The following is a 20810-nucleotide window of genomic DNA, read 5'->3' on the forward strand; positions in this document are numbered from 1 at the left end:
TCCATCCATCCATCCATCCATCCATCCATCCATCCATCTTTCCATCCCCACTAGCTATCATCCCATACATCTCCTCCCTTTTATGACTGGACATCTCTTCACTATTTCCAGTCTGGCTTCCAGTCTCCAGATCAGACCTACAGTATCCCGTCTCCAACTACCTCAAAATGTATGTCCCATGTACATTATAAACTCAACATCCCCAAAACTTTCTCTTTCCCATCAAGCCCTTCCCTCTTCATAATGTCCCTATTATTTGTTAAAGGCACAATCATGCTCTAGTTACCCAGGCTTGTGATCTAGGTGTCATTGTCCACTACTCACTTACTTTCCCATATATCCAATCTATTGCCGGGTCTTATTGTTTCTACCCTTGTTACATATCTCATAGACACTCACTTGTCTCCTCTGGCACAACCACCACTCCTAGCGCAGGCTCTCACCGCCTTACACTTGGACTAATAATGCCTGCTTGGTTTGCCCCTTTGCCTATTCTCTCCCTGCTCCAGTTTATCCTTCACTCAGCTGTCAGTGATCTTTCTACATCACAGGTCAGACCATCAGCCCCTTATTCAATTAATCAGTCAGTTAACAAGCATGATTTAAGCACTTGTTATACGCCAATTACTGTGCTAAGTGCTTGGGATACAAAAGAAAGTCAATTCTTACCCTCAGGGAGTTCACTTCTAATGGGAGACAATATATAAATAGCCATAGAAATACAAAATATACGCAATGAAAAGGAGAAGCAATCTCAGAGGGAAGGTGTGACAATTGTGATTTTTGAAATACATTGTCATGTTGTTGTTATAAGTGGTAGGACTCCAACATAGAGTCACAGGGTAAGTGATCCTAAGGACCATAAAACATTTAAGCAGTAGCAGAGAGCCAGTACTTTCACAAGCCCTGACTTATTCTGATCCTGTGACTTACCTCAGCTCCTGAATGGACTCCCAGCTAACTGCATGACTGTGTTCAGGCACCCATTCTTGGAGTCCCTGAGTCAGGCATCAATAAGGAATCCTGGGGAACTTCCCCACCACACTGGGGTCTGATTAAGAACGTCCTCTATCACATATTGTGCTGATTGTCTCAACCAAACTTCCCTTTAAGGGATGACTGACCTACTCACTCTCCATTCTGAGAGCATACTCCCACCAAGATCTTGCCACTGTATGATTCTCCTGCATGTGAGTGCCCTAAATCTATCTGTCAATGCAGGTTGTCATAAAATGTGTGTGTGTGTGTGTGCATTGATTTCATTTTTGCCTGCTTAGTTCACCACATGGTAATAAAGCTCATGCTTCTCCTAGCTTCCCCAGGACCAATTTTCTATAAAGCCTCAAACTGGGGTCCTTGCTCTGGAAAGCCCTAGCAGTGAGGGGTGTGTTGGGGGAGGGGGAGGAGGAAAGATGAGATCTCTTGAAGAAGGTGGGATTAGAGCTGTCTCAGATTCCTTCAAGGAATTCCAGTCATGGGGATAGCCAGGGAAAGTCAGACTTGGGAGGCAGAGAGTTGTATTTGGGGAAGACAAGAAGGTGATATCTCTGGACTGCAGAGTTCATGGAGAGGAGCCTGGCCTCCTCCTACCTCTCTAGTCTTCTCACACTCTTTCACATTCTCTGCCTCCTTCCTCATCCTTGAAAAAGATATTCCATTGAATGTGTTCATTTTCACTCCTCCTCCTTCTGGCTTCCTTCAGGACTTGGTGCTAATTCCACCTTCTGCAAGAAGCCTCTCCCTGCCTCCCACACTGCCAGGGCCTTCCCTCTGGGATCATCCCCAGTTTTTCCTGTAAAGATCTTCTTTGGGCACAGCTATTTGCATGCTATCTCTGCCATTAAACTGTAAACTCCTCGAGGGCAGGGACTATGTTCACCTTTCTCTGTTTGCCCAAAGCTTGGTATAGTGCCTGGCACATAGTAGGTGCTCAGTAAATGTTTCTTGACTTGACATTCTAATAGAGGAAGACAAAACCGAAAGGAGAGCTAATAAAAAAGGAGAGGAAAGGGAGAGTGGGTCAAGGCAGCTGTTGGAGAGGTGGAAGGGATCAGGGAGTAAGCTGGAAAGGAAGGAAGTAGCATGATAGAGGCTCCCCCTGAAAGGCACAGTGAGCTATGGAAAGAAGCATGACTGGGAGTCCTTCTGGTGGTGGAATTCAAGATCTGTGTCATCAATTTACATCTGTAAAATAAGAACAGCAACAGCTAGCATTTGTATAGTCCTTTAAGGTTTACAAAGCACTTTACAAATAGTGTCTCATTTTATCCTTGCAGCAACTCTGAGAAATAAATGCCATTATCTTCCTCATTTTAAAGAGGAGTAACTGAGGCAGAGGTCTAGGTGACCAGACCAAGCTCACCCAGCTAGTAGATGAACACTGGTCTTGCCAGGTCTAGGTCCAGCAGTCTATCCAGCTTATCATCTAGCTGGAGGAAATGGTCTTTAAATCTCATAATGCTATTAACCTGGTGCTCTTCTTCTGAAGTCTCCAACCTTGTCTAATATCTGGCTTTCAGCACTGGGGATGAGCAAGCACCTGGCAACTGGGGTTTCCTGGATCAGGTGGCTGCCCTGAGGTGGGTCCAGAAGAACATTGCCCACTTTGGAGGAGATCCTGGCCGTGTGACCATCTTTGGCGAGTCAGCCGGGGGGATGAGTGTTTCCTCACATGCAGGTGGTAAAGAAATGACCCCAGACTGGAGGGGACCTCTTGTAGCCAAACCCAAGGTCTCCAGGGGGGAGGAACCTGCGGCCTCAAGGCCTCATGTGCCCTTCTAGATCCTTTGACTGAACTCAAACTTTACAGAACTAATCCTTTTATTAAGGGGATTTGGTCTGTGAAGTTTGGCTTCGATCATAGGACTGCACTTGAGGACTTGGAGGGCCACAAGTGGCCACAGGTTCCCCAGCCCAAGATGGACCTGAGATTTTCTTGCTCTCCTCTTATCCTCCCCCCTCTCAGAACCATTGGGGCTGATAACTTCTTACTCTAAGTCTGGCACCTGCCCTTGATTTCATTTGGACACTCCCCTGCAGTCCCCTTCCCTAGTCCCAACTAATCATCTAGGCCCTTCTTCCTCTTATTTTACTATTTGGAGTATTTTACTTATTTTACTATTGGAGATAGATGATGACTTATCTCTTTTTAAAGGCTTACTAACAACTTCGAGTAAGAGCAAAAGAAATATACAGGGTAATGAAGAAATGATTCAAGGCCCAATATATCCACAATTTTGCCATTTAGGTTCACCTGTTCCCAAAGCTGCTCAGAGCCTCTCTGTGCTTTCCCTGCTGGCCTTTGTGACCAACTGTGGCTATAGACCAGCTCTCTCCAGTCTTTGCCAATGAGCCTCTGACTGCTTAGCATGGCTGGCCCTCATTGACACACATAAATCCATCCGGGGGCTTAGAGGCAAAGATCATCTGGTTTGGTAGCCCTCCCCCAGGAGTCTGCACATCACTGACATACTATCCAGGTGGTAAAAAAGCATGGGAGGAAGACTTTAGTGTAAGGACTATGCTAAAAAAAAAATAGCTGATGGGAAAGTGGGAAATTCCCATGATAAAGTGGGAAAAAGTGTTGGATTGGATGTCATTTGATCCTCACAACAGCCCTTTGTTTTCTTGTAATCAATAAACAAGCAATAATCAATAGATAATGTGACCTTATAAGGAGGCAGGGCATAGGAACAGCAATACTGGGTTACACAGCAAAGGCATCTCATCATACCCTATTACTGAACTGCCCATAGAGTCCCGGACTATGGCCAAGGCTACTTAGCCCTCCTTTCTGTCTAACTATCTTATAAGCCTGGCTGTACCAAAGGACCCAAAGGCCAGGGTCCCATAGAGTGACCTCTGTTTGGGACTGTGCTATACGGGTAGCTTAGGGGTGTGGCAGGTAAGTAACAGTCCTGGCCTTCAGACTCCCAGTCTCCTCTGTCTGTGCTAAGCTAGGAGTGCTGGGCCTTCCCATGACTGCTTCCTCTTCCGCTCTGCTGTGCTTTGCTCCCCCAGGTTCTGTCCCCCATGTCCAAAGGCTTGTTCCACAGAGCGATCATGGAGAGCGGTGTGGCCATCCTCCCTGGCTTGATTTCTTCCAGCTCAGAAATGGTTGCAAATGTAAGTTCCTTGTTCTTAGGTCTTTACAATGCCTCTTATCCTTCCCATTGCCCTTCTGGCTCTCCTGGGCTATAAGAGGGTGCACTGGAATGCCATTGAATGTTCAAGCTGAAAGTTACCATAGAGATCATCTAGTCCAGCCCCCTCATTTTACAGAGGAGGCAACTGAGGCACAGAGAGGGAAGACTGAGTTCCTGGCTGTGCCTGTGATTTTAGATAAGGCATTTCCTTCTCGGGGCCTCAGTTTCTTCCTCTGTAAAAGTAAATTCAATTAGATGGTTTGTAAAGCCCCTTCTAGCTCCAAAGTCTATTTTCTGATATCCCCTGAAGAGGAGGAAAAGTTCTTCAAGGGGCCCAGGTACAGGTTAGATGGAATGATCTAGAAGGTCCCTTCTACCTCTCTAGTACTTCTCTAGTTCTCACTAGTGAATTGTGCAAGGTCACACAGTAAGTTGGTGACTGAGCTGGGACCAAAATTTAAGTCTCTGAGCCAATTTCAGGGCTCTTTCAACATACCAGACCCAATCGTGTGTTTTTTATGGATATTTAGGTCTTTTTTCCCTGAGGAAATGATAAACTCTTTGGGAGCAGGGAACGTGTCCTTGTAACCTGCCCCTGACCATTCTTATGCCCATTGGCTGACACTGAGCCCTGTACAGAGAAGGCTCGTGATTGAGGGACTCACCCTCTTTGGCAGTCAGACAGATTCCAGCTTGGTTTCCTTTTCACCATTACTGCATCATCACCTATAGAAATGATCCTTTGCTATGTTCCTGATGAGTATGAATGGATTACTCTATTGTGATACAGGCCAGGGGTTCCTCAATCAGAATATTTGTGGGTGCCTTTTTGCAGGCCATTGCCAATCTGTCTGCTTGTGATGGACACAGTTCTGCCTCCATGGTTCAGTGCCTCAGGAGCAAATCTGAGGGAGAGATCCTGGCCATTGCCAAGGTATGGAAGCTGAGAAGCAAGGGTTCCAGTACCAACAAGAGCTGCCAAAACAGCTCAGGGCAGGGCTGGACACCCAGCCTTGACGCTCTTTCTTTCCATCATCCATTGGTGAGGATTGAGGGGAATATCTTGGGCATGTCACTCTCTTAGCCTCGATTTCTCCCTACTAACTAGATGATCTTCAAGGATATTTCCATCTCCAATATTCTTGGTCTGAAGGTCCCTTCTAGTTCTGATGTTCTGCTTACTAGGATCTCTTCTACCTCCAAATCTTCTGTGCTCTCAACATTTTTTTTTGTGCTAAGGTTCCAGCCCTTCTACTCTAGACATACTATGTCCTAAGAATCCTTCCAAAATTCTGCATCTTCACATTTCAGGTTGTAAAGTTCTACATTTTTTCATGCTCTAGTCTCACAACCCTTCCCACTCAGACATTCTCTGTTTAGAGAATCATAGCCTTAGAGCTGGAAGGATCCACTCAAATCTGATTCTAACATTCTGGGTTCCAACATTTTTTGTTAAAATTTCCTTCCCCTGCTGATATTCTATTTTATAAGATTTTTTCCAGTTGTAACATTCTATGCTCTAACATTCTATAAGCCAAGGTACAGAGGATGCAGCTAGGTGGGTGCAATGTTTAGAGTGCTGGGAAAATGGAATTGTGTTCAAATCTAGCCTCAGACACTAGCTGTCATTTAACCTGTTTGCCTTAGTTTCCTTATCCAGAAAACAGGAATTATAATAACACCTCCATTCCAGGGTTGGTGTAAGGATCAACGGAGATAATAATTGTAAAGTGCAGATTAGTACAGAGACTGGCACATAGTTAGCACTATATAAATGTGGTGATGATGATGATGATGATGATGATGATGATGATGTTGGAGGTGGTGGTAGTGGTGGTGGTCCCTTCTCCCTCCAGTATTCTGTTCTTGGTCTTCTTTGAGATCTAACACCCTATATATCTTTGGAAGAAAGAATCATAGGTGTGGGAAGACTCTTTCTATCCCCTGGGATTAATAGCTCTCATCTAAATATTCCTTTCATAAAATACATTTTATATATATTATCTCATTTCAATAATTTTGCAACAACATTGTGCCTTTGGTAGTACAAGTATGATGTCATTCCCAAATTTCAGACTTGGGAATTAGAACCATTAACTGGAAGCAGCAAGAGGTCAGGGAGCCATGTGCTTTTCTATTTGTATCCTCAGAGCCTAGGACAGTTTGTGGATTGATGGATTGACTGGATATTTAAAAAGGAGGAAACTGAGTCCCAGAGGGGTTATGTGACATTGCCAAATGTCACACAGTTTGCAAATATCAAGACAGTTACTGCAGATCATTAGAACCAAGATATTTATTCACCATATCACATTGCATCCTAAAAGAATTCACTTAATAGTGTTAGAGCCAGATTAAATACTAATACCAAATATAATTGCATCTAATTGTTCAGTCACTTTTTAGTCGTGTCTGATTCTTGGCAACCCCATTTGGTGTTTTCTTGGCAAAGATACTGAAGTGCTTTGCCTTTTCCTTCTCCAGATCATTAATAAAATGAGGCAAACAGGGCTAAATGACTTGCCCAGGCTCACACAACTAGTAAGTATCTGACACCAGATTTGAACTTAGGAAGATGAGTCTTTCTGACTCCAGGCCCGACGCTCTGTCTACTGCGTCACCTAGCTCTGTCTACCTCTAATTACTCTGTCCATTAGCCATATTGACTCTTCTTCCTTCATTCTGAAAACTCTTATGTTTTTCAACCTGATTTGATGACGGTTTCCTCACCTGGAAAATGAGAGGGCTGGACCAGATGATCTTCTGGAGTACCTTCCAGTTCTAAATCTACAACCTTATGAACATCCTTTCCAAAGCACCTGGGAGCTCAAGTTTCATTTTGGTCACAGCGAATGCCAAGGAGATGGGAGAAGAAAGGATTCCTGACTTTCAGGCAAATCCAAGCCTGATATTCAGATACTGAACAGTTTGCTGCCTTTGTGGCTTTCCTGCCTTATCTTATATTACCTCCCTGCATACGCTCTATGCTCCAGCCAAACTTATCTGTTTTCAGTCTTCTAAATGTTCCCTATACTCTCTTACCTGTGTGCCTTTGTTCAGGTGTGTCTCATGTCTGTAAAGTCCTCCCTTCTTATTATCATCCTGGTTTATAAAGTGCCTTTCTCATAACAATCTATGAGGTAGGAGGTGCAAGAATCATTATTCCCATTTTATGGATGAGTAAACCTCTGAGGAGGTCTCAGTGAATAGAGAACCAGGCCTGAAGTCAGGGAGACTACTAGCTGTGTGACCTTAGGCAAGTCACTTAACCTCTGTTTGCCTTAATCTACTGAAGAAGGAAATTGCAAATCACTCCATTATCTTTGCCAAGAAAACCCCATGGATTATATTGGTGTGCTATGGTCCATGGGGTCATGAAGAGTCAGACACAACTGAACAACAACAACAAATCTCCATGGAGCCTAGAGTCAGTGACTTCTCCACTTCTCCACCATCACACAGTCAGTAAACATCAGACATAGGACTCAAGCCCAGGTGTCTCCCAGTTTTCAATCCAGTCTTCCTTCCACCTCCACCTGCTGCTCTCATAGCCCCATTTTGTCTCTTGAATTATTCCCCATCCATTAAAGCCCAATTCCAATGCTCCCTTCTAGGAAGCTTTATGGGAAAAGATCTTGACAATAGTCTAGTTCAATGAACTCATTTTGTAGGGGAGGAAATTGAAACCAGAGAGATCTCATTTGTCTAAAGTTACAGAGTCCATTAGTGGTTGAACCAGGACTAGAATCCAGATCTACTGACTTTGAGGCCATGGCTCTCCTGTCATTTATTCCAGAAGCATTTCTCGATCAGCTTCTGTGTCTGACCTGGGGGGACACAAAGTTTCGATAAGGGATGTTTCCATGAAGGAACTTGCCTTCTTAGGGGAGAGGGTTTTGTGCCATAGACAGGTAACAGAACCTAAGTGCATAGGAGGAGTCACCAGCACATGGGGTGAGAACTCTGAGGAAGGAAAGGATCCTTCTGGCTGCCATATCACAGAAGACATTGTGGAAGCTTTGGCAGTTAAGTTGACTCTTGAAGGAAGTGAAGTATTTCAACAGGTAGCAATGGGGGGACAGTCATTCTAATCATGTGGAGATAAGTGAGTCAAGGTAGAAAGGTAGGAAAATTTGGCTGACTTCCAGTGGAGAGCTGGGAATCCATTGTTGGTGAAACATGATGTACTTGGCATAGGCTAGAGTCCACATAGTATGAGATAAGGCTGGAAAAGTAGAATAGAGGGTTCTGAATGCCAGGCTGAAGTGTTAGAGGTTTTCTTTGGGTAAAGGGGAGTTATGGGACACTTTTTTAATGCAGTGGAGTGTCATGAACAGATCTGAGATAGCAAAGGGGTGTGTGTGTGTGTGTGTGTGTGTGTGTGTGTGTGTGTGTGTGTGTGATGAATTAAAGGAGGAGACAGGGAGGCCAGTTTGGAAACTGTTGCAAGAGTCCAGATACATGAGGACTGCTAGGTAGTACAATGGATAAAGCACTGGTCCTGGAGTCAGGAGGGCCTGAGTTCAAATCTTTCCTCAGACACTAACTAGCTGTGTGACCCTGGGAAAGCCACTTATTGAAAATAGAAAAAAAAAGTTTAAGTAAGTGATAAAAAGTGTCTGAAATGGGATGGTAACAATGGGAATGAAGAGAAAGTGATACAGGTAAGGGAGATTATGGAGATAGAATTTTCTATTAAATATTCTTTTCTGTTTATTTTAATTTTTATTTCTTTTTTTCTGCTTCTTTCTTCAGCATTTCAAGATAATCCCTGGAGTTGTTGATGGGCAATTCCTCCCCAAACATCCCGAAGAGTTGCTGGCTGCAGGAGAGTTCAACCACATCCCTTCCATTATCGGTGTCAACAATCACGAATATGGCTGGGCTATTCCTTTTGTAAGATCCTAGCATGTTCTATCCTGTGTCAGCTTCTTTCTGATCTCAACAGTTCATACTTCTCTAAAGAATCACAGACTTTCCAAATTGATTAGGAGCTTGGTGGTCATTGAGTCTAAGTCAGAGTTGCAGGAGAATCCCTTCTATAACATACTGGACAAATGGCTATCCAGCCTCTGTTTGAAGACCTCCAAGGAGGGAAAACCTCCTGCCTCCTGAGGCAGCTCCTTCCTCTTTTAAGCAGCTCTCACACTAGGACAAGGATCATTACATACTTGGAAATTTACTTCTTTTTAAACTTCTATTTGTTGCTCCCATCTCTGCCCTTATGGCAAATGGCACCTGTGAAATGCTTCTTCCAGGTGACCATCCACCAGACAATTATAGACAAATATCGAGTCTGCCCTGCCCCAAGTTTTTTCTTTGATCAGCAAAGTAAGTTCTTTCAACCCATCCCTGTATAGCAAGATGATGACTCCCTTCTCAGTTGCTCTTTTTTCTGGCTCAAATGTGATGCCCAGAACTGAACAAAAGGTTGCAGATATAGTTATCCCTTCCACATTGCCATGATTAAGTGTGCAGTGCCCCTGCCATCTGGAAATTCCATATAATATTTTTTGGCCCCCTCACCCTTCATACCAGAGAAGAAGACTGAATTATTATGGTATTACAAGATAAAATATATTATATAGTGCTCTATATATATTTTATGCATTTCTGAGTTTCTACACTTTTTCTGTGTCATCTGATGGCCTTAGCCTATTATCTGTGGCTTCCACAAAACTCTCCAAAAATTCCCATTTAATTTCTTATGCCTACCCATAATATGTCAGAATCATGTTGAGGAAAGTTGTGATGAGGAAGGGCTACCTGAAGTTCCCCAGAGGCAGAGTACAAAAGGACTCTCACCTCCTTATTCTTGGAAGCTGTGCCTCTCTTAACACTGTTCAACATTGAGCAGTGTTTTAGGTTGCCATATTACCCTGTTGACTCCTTATGGGCTTGTGGTCCGTTAAAATCCCTAGATCTTTTTCAAATAAATTGCCTTCTAACCATGCCTCCCTCATCTTGGGATTATAAGACTTTGTCCCCATTAATTTTGATCCTAGTGACTGTGGTCAGTCCAAAATGCTAGCCTGTCAAGTCCTTTTTTTGGATCCTGACTCTATTATACAATATATTAGCTGAACCTACTGACTTTGTGTCATCTATAAATTTGCCTTTTTATAATCAGAAAAGTTACCCTAAACAGGCTTCCATTGAAGAATCAGATCAGAAGTGATTTTACCTTTGGTTATTTTCTCTATGGATGGCTCATTCATACACAAGTCTGCTCAGAAGGACAGGAAGAGAAGCCCAACTAGGCCTAGTGCCTTTTTGGATAAAATATCCTCTACAAGTCTTCTTATTTTTTAAAATTTTTTAATTGTGGGGGGCAACTGGGGTGAAGTGATGTTCCCAGGGTCACATAGCTAGTAAGTGTCTGAGGCCAGATTTGAACTCAGATCCTCCTAACACCAGGTCCTATGCTCTATCCACTGTATCACTTAGCTGCCCCAAGTCTCTTTATTTTAAATGAACAGTGAATAATGCCAGCTGACATTAACATAGTATTTTATCGTTTACAAGAGAATGCTCTCATAGTACCTGCTGTGATGTTTATCACACTAATGTGTTTGTCCCCATTTTGTAAAGTAGAAAACTGAGGCTCCCAGGAAGGACATTATTTAACCCCAGTCACACAGCTGGGACTAGAACCTGGGCCCCCTCATGGGATACTAGGTCCCTTTCCTATGGACTTCAGGTCATCATATCTAGAAGCCATTGACTCAATATTAATTTTAAATATAACATTATATTAAGGACCATTTGTCACCTGCCTCTTTAAGCATACACATGTGAAGTCAGACTGTTTGCACTAGTCAGAAAAATAGAATTCTCCTTGCATCATTTCCAGCATGATGTGTTATAGTAAGCATCAGTCACTGTTTAAGGCCACAGGTCATTATGAAGATACCATGACCTCTGTTTATCAAGTACTAGGCATTACCCACCATTTTGCAAAATAACTTGAGAATCATTTAATATATATTGGGCATAATTCAATAGTTACTAAGCAAATCTATGGCTCTAGTTACTTCTTAAAGGGTAAAATGACTAGCTTGGATTAGATTTGTTTAAAAAATGCATAAATTTTATAAAATTCTAATGACCATTCACAGTGTGCCATTTTCTCTACACAGGAAATGGGTATTCCTGGATTTAAGGAAAACATGGATAAAGAAAGTGCCCAATCAACATTGCAAAATTCATTTTTGGTGAGATACCAGTTAATCAAGATTCTTTTTATAAGCACCTACTACCTAGCAGGCACTGGGCTAGACACAGGGACACAGTGAAATAGTTCATGCCCTCGAAGAACTTACATTGGATAAAGGAGATAACTCGCACATCCAGAGATAGATGGAAAACATTCAGAGAACAAATCTTGGGGAGAGGGGTAAGATACTAGCAGCTGGAGGAGGAGGGAACCAAGAAAGATGTTCTATAGAAGGTGCTATTTGAGCTGAGGCTTGCCAAAGCAAAGCCATGGGGATGAGAGATGGAATGGGAAGTGTGGGGAACCAGAAGATTGGCGTAACTAGACCATAGAGTGTGAGGAGGATAATCATGTATACTAAGACTGGATGGGTCCAAGTTGTTAAAAGCTCTAAATACCAAACAGAGGAGTCTATATTTAATCCTAGAAGTAATGGACATCTACTAGAATTTATTTAGTTGGGAGAAGGGAGTAAATTGCTCAGATCTGTGCTTTGAAATTCACTTTGGAAGATGGAGGATAGATTGGAGTAGGAGATCTGAGGCACAGGGACCAATGAGGAGGCCATTAAAATAGTATAGGAGAGAGCCAATGAAGGTCCTTCCACCTTCTGACTTTCTTCTTTCGTAATCACAGGGTGGGAAGGGACCTTGGAGACCCCATGTAGCTCTCCTTTCCTTGAGTCCCATATCCCTTCTACACCATGCCCAACAATAAGTTGTCTAGTATCTTCTTGAGAAATTTAACCCAGAAAGAGCAAACCCTGGTGGGAAGGTGGTAAAGAGACCTAATGAGACCCAGGATCTATGAATAGCAGGCAAACTTGTGTGAGCTTATTCCTTGTGGTTGTTTAGTTGATGAGTCATGTCTGATGCTCCATGACACCTTTTGGGGGTTTTCTTGGTGAAGATACTGGAGTGGTTTGCCATTTCCTTCTCCAGCTCATTTTACAGGTGAGGAAACTGAGGCAAACAAGGTTAAATGACTTGCACAGGGTCACATAGCTAATACATGTCAGAGGTCAGATTTGAACATAGGTCCTTCTTACTATAGAACCAGTGCTTCATCCAGTGCACCACCTAGCTCCCTTGCTCATTGTTTATAATCCACCAGTAAACATTCCCAAACAATCCACTGCCAGCTACCCTCATCCTCCTATTTCTCTGTCTCTTCCTGGGTCTCCTACAGGGTCTTGCTCCCGAGCTTGTGCGTTTGATGATGGAAGAGTATTTAAGAGAGGCTGAGGACCCAGGAGACTATTGAGCTCAACTCCAAGATATGATGGGGGATTTGCTCTTTGTTATTTCTGCCCTCAAAGTGGCCAAATATCAACATGGTGAGTATGGTATTGACCCTTTCCTGAATCAGTATAAGAATGTTGTCTCTCCTGGGCAATGTGTCTGTGTCACCCACACACTCACATAGAAGGAGGTTCCTGTTCTGGCTTTGCCATCAGAGTGTCCAGCCTGGTTAAACCCCCTCATTCACCTTCCTTCTTCTCTTACCCCCACCTAACTGCAGCCGGCGTGAGCTCTGTGACCATTGTCTACAAATCCTAATGATAAGAATTAATGATAACCCACATTTTTATAAGCAGAAGCTCTTATCTTTTCGTGGGTGTGCAATATGGACCCCTTTGGCAGTCCAGGGAAAGTTATAGATCCCTTCCAAAGTGATGTTTTTAAAGGTATAAATAAAATACATGGGATAGAAAACCAATTACACTGAAATTGAGTTGTGAAAGTGCTCAAATAAAAAAATAAATTCAAGGACCATTCCAGAGTGTTTTGTTGTTATAAAACACTTTACAGTCATTTTCTCCCTGGATCCTCACAACAACCTCATCCCAGTGGATCAATCATTGGACCTGGAGTTAGGAAGACCTGAGTTCAAATCCAGACTCAGATACCATCTAGCTCTGTCATTCTGAGCCAGTCATTGATCCTGTTTGCCTCAGTTTACTCAAGTATAAAATGGAAATGATAATAGCACCCCCATCACAGGGTTGTTGTGAGGCTCCAATGAGACATTTGTAAAGCACTTAGCACAGTGTCTGGCACAAAGTAGGTAATCTATAAATGCTTATTCATAGGGCAGCCAGGTGGCACAGTGGGTGGAGTGCTGGGCCTGGAGTCAGGAAGTCTCCTCTTCCTGAATTCAAATCTGGCCTCAGACACTTACTAGCAGTGTGACCCTGAGCAAGGCACTTCGCCCTGTGTTCCTCAGGTCCTCATTTATAAAATAACCTGGACAGGGAAATAGCAAAGCACTCCAGTATCTCTGACAAGAAAACCCCAAACTGGGGTGCTAGGTGGTGCAGTGGATAGCGCACCAGCCCTGGAGTCAGGAGGACCTGAGTTCAAATCCAGTCTCAGATCAGATACTTGACACTTACTAGCTGTGTGACCCTGGACAAGTCACTTAACCCCAATTGCCTCACCAAGAAAAAAAAAATGAAACAAAAAAAAAAATATGTTTGGCAGCCAGGTGGCAGAGTGGATAGAACACTGGCCCTGGAGACAAAGAATAAAAAATAAAAAACAAACAGGGCCATGAAGAATCAAACATAACAAACAAACAACTTCACACAAATGCTTATTCCCTTCCCTCTGGGGTAGCCAGACCAGAGATTATTATCTTCACCTCACAGTTGAAAAAACAGCCTCAAAGAAGTAGAAAGACTGTCGTGTCAACAGCAGGGCCAGGATTCCAACCCAGGTCCTGTTGCACCAGACCCCGCCCTTGTCCTGCCTCACAGCATCACTCTCGGACAGCATTTGTTAAGGGGTTGCCCTCCAGGAGCTTGCCTGTTGATGACCAGCTACCATCTCCCCCCACCCCAGGGGTGGGGATCAGGCCAGGGGCCCCTGGCATGTGGCCCTGCCCTGTGCTCAACATGTCACTAACCACGGGCACTTCTTTCTTTGCCTAGGTCCCAGCTCTCCAGTCTACTTTTATGAATTTCAGCACCAACCAAGCGTACTTAAAGACGTCAAGCCAGCTTTTGTGAAGGTGGACCATGGTGATGAGGTGCCTTTTGTCTTTGGAGTGCCTTGTAAGCGGTGGAGATGGAATGTAGTGGGAAGCTGTGGTTTGGGATGGGGGGCAGAGAGGGCAGAATCTCTGGGTCTGTAGCCTGACTTCTCCATCATCTACCTTGCTCTCTCTGACATCAAACAAACAATAATGCCTTACCTTTCCCCAAAGCACCTTTGCATACATCAGCTCATTTCATAATGATAATAACAATAGGTAAAAGTGGCTAGCATTTATATACTGCTTGAAGGTTTACAAAGTGCTTTGTATATGCCATTCTCATTTGATAACCTCAAAACAGCCCTGTGAAGTAGGTACTGGTGCTATCTCCATTTTATAGATGAGGAAACTGAGGCTGAGAAAGGTGATTCTTGGCTAGCCAAGAGTCACAGGGCTAGTTAAGTCAGGATCTGAACTCGTGATTTCTTGGTTCCATTTTCAGCACTTAGCCCACTTATCATCGAGCTGCTGTTTGATCTTCCCAAATACACTGTGAGGGTCTGGGTTGGGGGAAGGGAGGGATTGTGTCTGTTGTACAGAAGAGGAAACTGAAGTTCAGAGTGAGGAAGAGACTTATCTAATATCAAAGAGTTAGCAGATCTGAGCCCAAATCCAGCGTTCTTTCTGCCCTTCCAGGTTCCCTTAGGAGGCACTGAACAGGGGCCCAGCTGCCTGAGAAGAGCTTTTGGTTTTATTTTTTATTCTTTGCATTTGCATCTCCAACCCTTGGCACAGTGCCAGGGATAGAGGAGGCAGTTAATAGTCACCTGGTTGACTGAGTGATTAGAGACTAAGGTATCAGCCTTGGAAGTCCCCTAATTAGGATTAGGAAACCTTCAGTCTCTAGGCTACCTGTGGTCCTCTAGGTCCTCAAATGTGGCCCTTTGATAGAATCCAAACTTTACAGAACACATCCTAAGAGACTGAATCAGCTATTCAGTTCAGTTCAGTTTACATGATTAAGCATATCCAACATGCAGATCCTTCTGTTCAACGCTGAGGAAGACACAAAGATAAATAAGACACAGTGTCTGACTTCCTGAAGTTTACTACCCAGAAGGGAAGATGACGTACAAATGCAGAAAAAAAAATTCCGTATGTCAATGGACCACTGACCTCACCAATAGTCTCATCCTCTCCTCTGGGTAGACCCTACGCTGTCACACCATCTCATCCTGTGAGATTCTTGTCCTTGTGCTTCCGGAAATTCTGCAGACAGGATCTGCCCAACATGCTGGAAGCTTTCCCTCCCTCCCTTCTTCCTCTCTTGGCTCCCTCTGTCTCTTACTTCCTTCTTCCCTCTCTTCCTTCCTCTCTTCCTCCCTCCCTCCCTCTCTTTTCTCCAGCTATTTTTGATTCATTTTCTCTACCACTGCATCCATTTGTTGATTGTTGGACAAAAGGCTCACATTTAATGATCTTTGGAGTTAATGTTTGTAGATGGTCCTAAATCTGTCTTTTTGGAAGTCTTCTCTCCCTATTTTCACCTTCATGCTCCAATCCTGGCATAACTGGAGGGCCAGTTTATACCTTTATTTGTTTGGTGACTTGCCATGGCCAAAGAATTCATTACCTTATGGGCCAGCTGCTGCTGCTGCTGACCTTATCTGCACAGCCCCAGGCAGAGGTCTTGAATGGCAGCATTGTCTGGGGCAGGAGCCATATGCAAAGACTTTATAGTTACTAGAACTTATGCTATGCTATTGTAGCTTAGAACAAGAATAGTTACTATAAATAATATTTATAATAATCATTCCATTGTTATAATTAGATATAATAAAACCTATTATTATAATGGTAGTATAGTTTATCTAATACTTTATTATAAGATTATGCATAATAATAAGTATATAATAATATAATAATGATAGCTAGCATTTTATAACACTTTTACAAGTTTTGTAAAGAGCTCTGTAGATATTATTTTTTTAAAAATTTGTACTCCCAACAACCCTGGGGCACAGTTGCTATTATTTTCCCCATTTTTCTTTTTTGTTGTTGTTAATTTGGTATCTTATTTTTTCTCCAGTTACATGTAAAAATCAATTTTTAACATTTGTTTTTAAAACTTTGAGTTCCAAATTCTCTCCTTTCCTCCCTACCCACCCCCCCCTTATTGAGAAGGCAAGCAATTAGATATAGGTTATACATGTGTAGTCATGGAAAATACTTCCACAATAGTCATGTTGTGAAAGACTAACTATATTTCTCTCCATCCTATCCACCCGTCATTTATTCTATTCTCTCCTTTGATCTTGTCCCTCCTCAAAAATGTTTGCTTCTGATTAGTCCCTGCCCCAATATGCCCTTCCTTCTATACCCCCCTTCTCTTATTCCCTTCTACTCTACTCTCTTACAGGCTAAGAGATTTCTATACCCAATTGAGTGTGTAGGTTATTCCTTCTTTGAGTTAATTCTGATGAGAGTAAAGTTCACTCATTCCCTTTCACCTCTCCCCTCTTCCGCTCCACTGTACAAGTTTTTTCTTGCCTCTTTTATGTGAGATAATTTACTCCATTCCACCTCTCCCTTTCTCTTCCTCCCAGTACATTCCCCTCTCACCCCTAATTTTATTTTTTAGATATTATCTCTTCATATTCAACTCACACCTGTGCCCTCTGTATATATATATATACTCCTAACTACCCTAATAATGAGAAAGGTCTTATGAGTTACAAATATTATCTTTCCATGTAGGAATATAAACAGTTTAACTTTAATAAATCCCTTATGATTTCTCTTTCCTGTTTACCTTTTCATGCTTCTCTTGAGTCTTGTATTTGAAAGTCAAATTTTCTATTTAGCTCTGGTCTTTTCTCTAAAAAATGCATTAAATTTCTTATCTTATTGAATGTCAATTTTTCCCCTCATGGATTAGACTCAGTTTTGCTGGGTAGGTGATACTTGGGTTTGGTTTTTTTTTTTTGTGTGTGATTTTTAAAAAAAAAATTTTAGATTCATTAATTTATTTATTTTTAGTTTTTAACATTCACTTCCACAAGAACTTGAGTTCCAAATTTTCTCTCCTTCTCATCCCTCCCCCAACCCCAAGACAGCATGCATTCTGAATACCCTTTCCCCTAATCTGCCCTCCCTTCTATCCCCCTCTTCTCTTATCCCCTTCCTCTTCTATTTTCCTGTAAGACAGTTTTCCTTGATAACTTCTTGAAAGACGATGTCTAGGATCTTTTTTGATCATGGCTTTCAGGTAGTCCAATAATTATTAAATTATCTCTCTTGGATCTGTTTTCCAGGTCAGTAGTTTTTCCAATGAGATATTTCACACTGTCTTCTATTTTTCATTCTTTTGGCTTTGTTTTATAATATTTTGATTTCTCATAGAGTCATTAGCTTCCTTTTGCTCTGTTAAAATATTTAAGAAATTATTTTATTCAGTGAGCTTTTGGATCTCCTTTTCCATTTGGCCTATTCTGCTTTTTAAGACATTCTCCCCACTGGCTTTTAGGACCTCTTTTGCCATTTGAACTAGATTATTTTTAAGTTGTCATTTTCCTCAGTATTTTTTTGGGTCTCCTTTGCCAAGCTATTGACTCACTTTTCATGATTTTCTTGCACAATCTCATTTCTCTTCCCAGTTTTTCCTCTACCTCTCTTACTTGATTTTCAAAATCCTTTTTGAACTCTTCAATGGTCTGAGACCAATTCATATTTTGTTGGAATCTTTGGATGTAGGAGCTTTGACTTTGTTGTTTTCTCCTGAGTGGATGTTTTTATCTTCTTTGTCATCAAAGTAAGTTGCTATAGTCAGATTTTCCCTCCATTCTTTGCTTATTTGCCCAGCCTATTACTTGACTTTTTAACTCTTTGTTAAGGTGGGGTTCTGCTTCCAGGGTGGAGGGTGAACTGTCCCAAGCTTCCGAGGCTTTGTGTAGCAGTTTTCAGAGATACTTCTAGGGACTTGTAAGTTTTCAGTTCTTCCAAGGTGATATGATCTAAGGAGAGGTGTTTACTTCTCTCCCGGCTTGTGCTATGGTCTCTGAGTGGTCACACTCTCTCTTTTGTGCACTGGAATTGTGAGAGGGTCCCCCCTCCACTGCTTCCACAAGTTGTGCTATGCTAGTGCTCCTCCTAGCCCTAGGACTGCCACCCAGGACTGCAACCCAGATCCAAGTATGGGCAAAGCAACAGAGTCCTGCCTCAGTGCTAGCAAAGAGACCCCTGTAATTTCCTTCTGACCAGTTATTTGATCCCCTTACTGTCTGTGGACTGAGAGTTCCAGAAGCAGCCACTGCTGCTGCTGCTGCAGCTGCAGATTCAGTCACTCCCAACATCTGAACCTGGTTTGCTGGGGCCATGGTTATGGTGGGGCCCAATCCTCTCTCACTCAGGTCCAACAGTCCTGTCCTCAATTATTCCCATTTTTCAAACAAAGAAACAAAGGCAGACAGAGGTTAAGTGACTTGCCCAGGGTCACTCATCTAGTCAGTGTCTGGGGTCACATTAGAACTCAGGTCTTCCTGATTTCCAATCTAGCTGCATTACTTTGTTTTTTGGGAAGAGACTCAGTTATGGAGTCAGATAGAGTAAGTCAACACAAGCCCTGGGAGGTCTTGTAGGAGGGGAGTGACATGATGGAAACTATTGGAGGAAGATAAGTACAGTGGCCAGAGCAGGATTGACTGGGTGGTTATGGCTGGTGACTGAAGGAAAGGAGGCCATTGGGTCTGCATTTTGACCTTAACCAAGATGTTTCTTTTTCTGTTCCTAGTTTTAGGTGAGGGAAGAGAAGAGGAAAAACTCCTGAGCAACAGGATAACGAACCACTGGGCAAATTTTGCCCGTCATGGGTAAGAAAGCTGCCTCTTGGTTTCCCGATGATTTCCCTGTGGGATGATACCTGTTCCTAGGCACATAAAGGTTTCCCATTTACATAGAAGTTCCCTGAATGAAATCTGTTTGGGAACAAAAAGTTAAATCAAGTTAGAGGCAAAGTGTGGTGAATAAGCATAGCCCTCCCCAAGTTTATGGCTGGGGTTGGAGGGGTTATTACTCAGGCAGACTCATCCTACACATGGGCATTGTGAAAGGAATACAAGAAAGATCAGCAACTCTCTCGGTCCTCACCATCACCCTCAAGTCTCAGTTTTTCGCCTTTGGGAAATATTAGGACAGGCGCTAGTGGCAAGAGACTTGGATTTGGAATCTAGAGCTGTTGTATCTCATTCTTTGTGACCTCATCTAGAGTTTCCTTGGCAGAGATGCTAGACTGGTTTGCCATCTTTTTTCTCCAGTCCATTCTATAGATGAGGAAACAGAGGCAAATAAGCTTAAGTGATTTGCCCAGGGTCACACAACTAGTAAGTATCTGAAGCTGGATTTGAACTGAGGTCTTCCTACCTCCTGGCCTGACTGTATCCACTGCACCACCTAGCTGCCCCATTGAAAAGGACTCCAATGATATGAGTTCAAATCCAGACTTGGTTACTTATTCCATATGTGAGTCCTTTCACTCTTTGGACCTTACAACTAAGGTCCATTAGAAAAGTGCAACATGAAAGATGAAGACCACACTGCTTAAGGATGGGTGAACAAGCTCTCCATGGGTGCTACCACTGTCAGCCTACACCTACCTTGGGGCCCCTTCCTTGGCTCTCAGGCTGAGCTGATGTGGCTGGCTACATTTGCCAATGGCGTGGCTCCTTTCATTTCTAAATGTTTGGTTTTTCCTCCCAGGGACCCAAATGGTGCAGACCTTATTCGCTGGCCAGTCTATGACCAGAAGGAAGAGTACCTGCAGCTGAATTTGCAGCTGTCTGTGGGAAAGAGTCTGAGGAATGATAAGTGGGAGTTCTGGACCAAGACCTTGCCTCAGAAGATGAAAGAATCACAGCCTGAAAAAGCCCGGGTGGAGCTGTGATCTCTAAGCATAGCCGTTTTTGTAATTGTTGCAGACCAAAAGCACCCAATCAATTCCTTTGAGTAGTTCACTGGTCTCAGCTAAAATATATTGCAGTTTTGAGGGAAATACTTTGGCTTTCACTCATTACTGCTATGGGAGAGGAATTTAAATGATATCCAAAAGGAAAAAAAGCATTAATAGAGTGCTTACTCTGGGCTGTGCACTGTGCAATGGAAACACTTTTACAAATACCATCTCATTTGAAAGAGATCTTCCTATTCTGAAACACTGAGAATCTGATGAGACCAGTCAGTTCACCCTGTCTCTAGAGGAAAAAAATGACTAGTCCATTTCATAGAATTATAGTGGAGATGGTTTTATTGTCTGTCATTGTATCTCTAGGGCACTTGATAGGAGAAGAATTAATGCATGTTGATTGATTGAATGATAGATTTAGAGCTGGAATGGATATTATTGAACAAGAATGAACACTGAGGCCCAGAGAAGGGAAAGGACTTGTCCAAGGTGATGCAGACACTAAAAACACTCTCAA

The 20810-nt window shown here is 42.8% G+C and overlaps 1 pseudogene; it reads left to right on the forward strand.

Annotated features, from left to right (window-relative positions):
* The window catches only part of LOC114027912, a 26312-nt pseudogene extending 6037 nt beyond the window's left edge, over positions 1 to 20275 (forward strand).
* The last annotated feature ends 535 nt before the right edge of the window (positions 20276 to 20810 follow it).

Source organism: Vombatus ursinus, unplaced genomic scaffold (genome assembly GCF_900497805.2).
Source record: "Vombatus ursinus unplaced genomic scaffold, bare-nosed wombat genome assembly UNPS02014864.1, whole genome shotgun sequence".
Lineage (NCBI taxonomy): Eukaryota > Metazoa > Chordata > Mammalia > Diprotodontia > Vombatidae > Vombatus > Vombatus ursinus.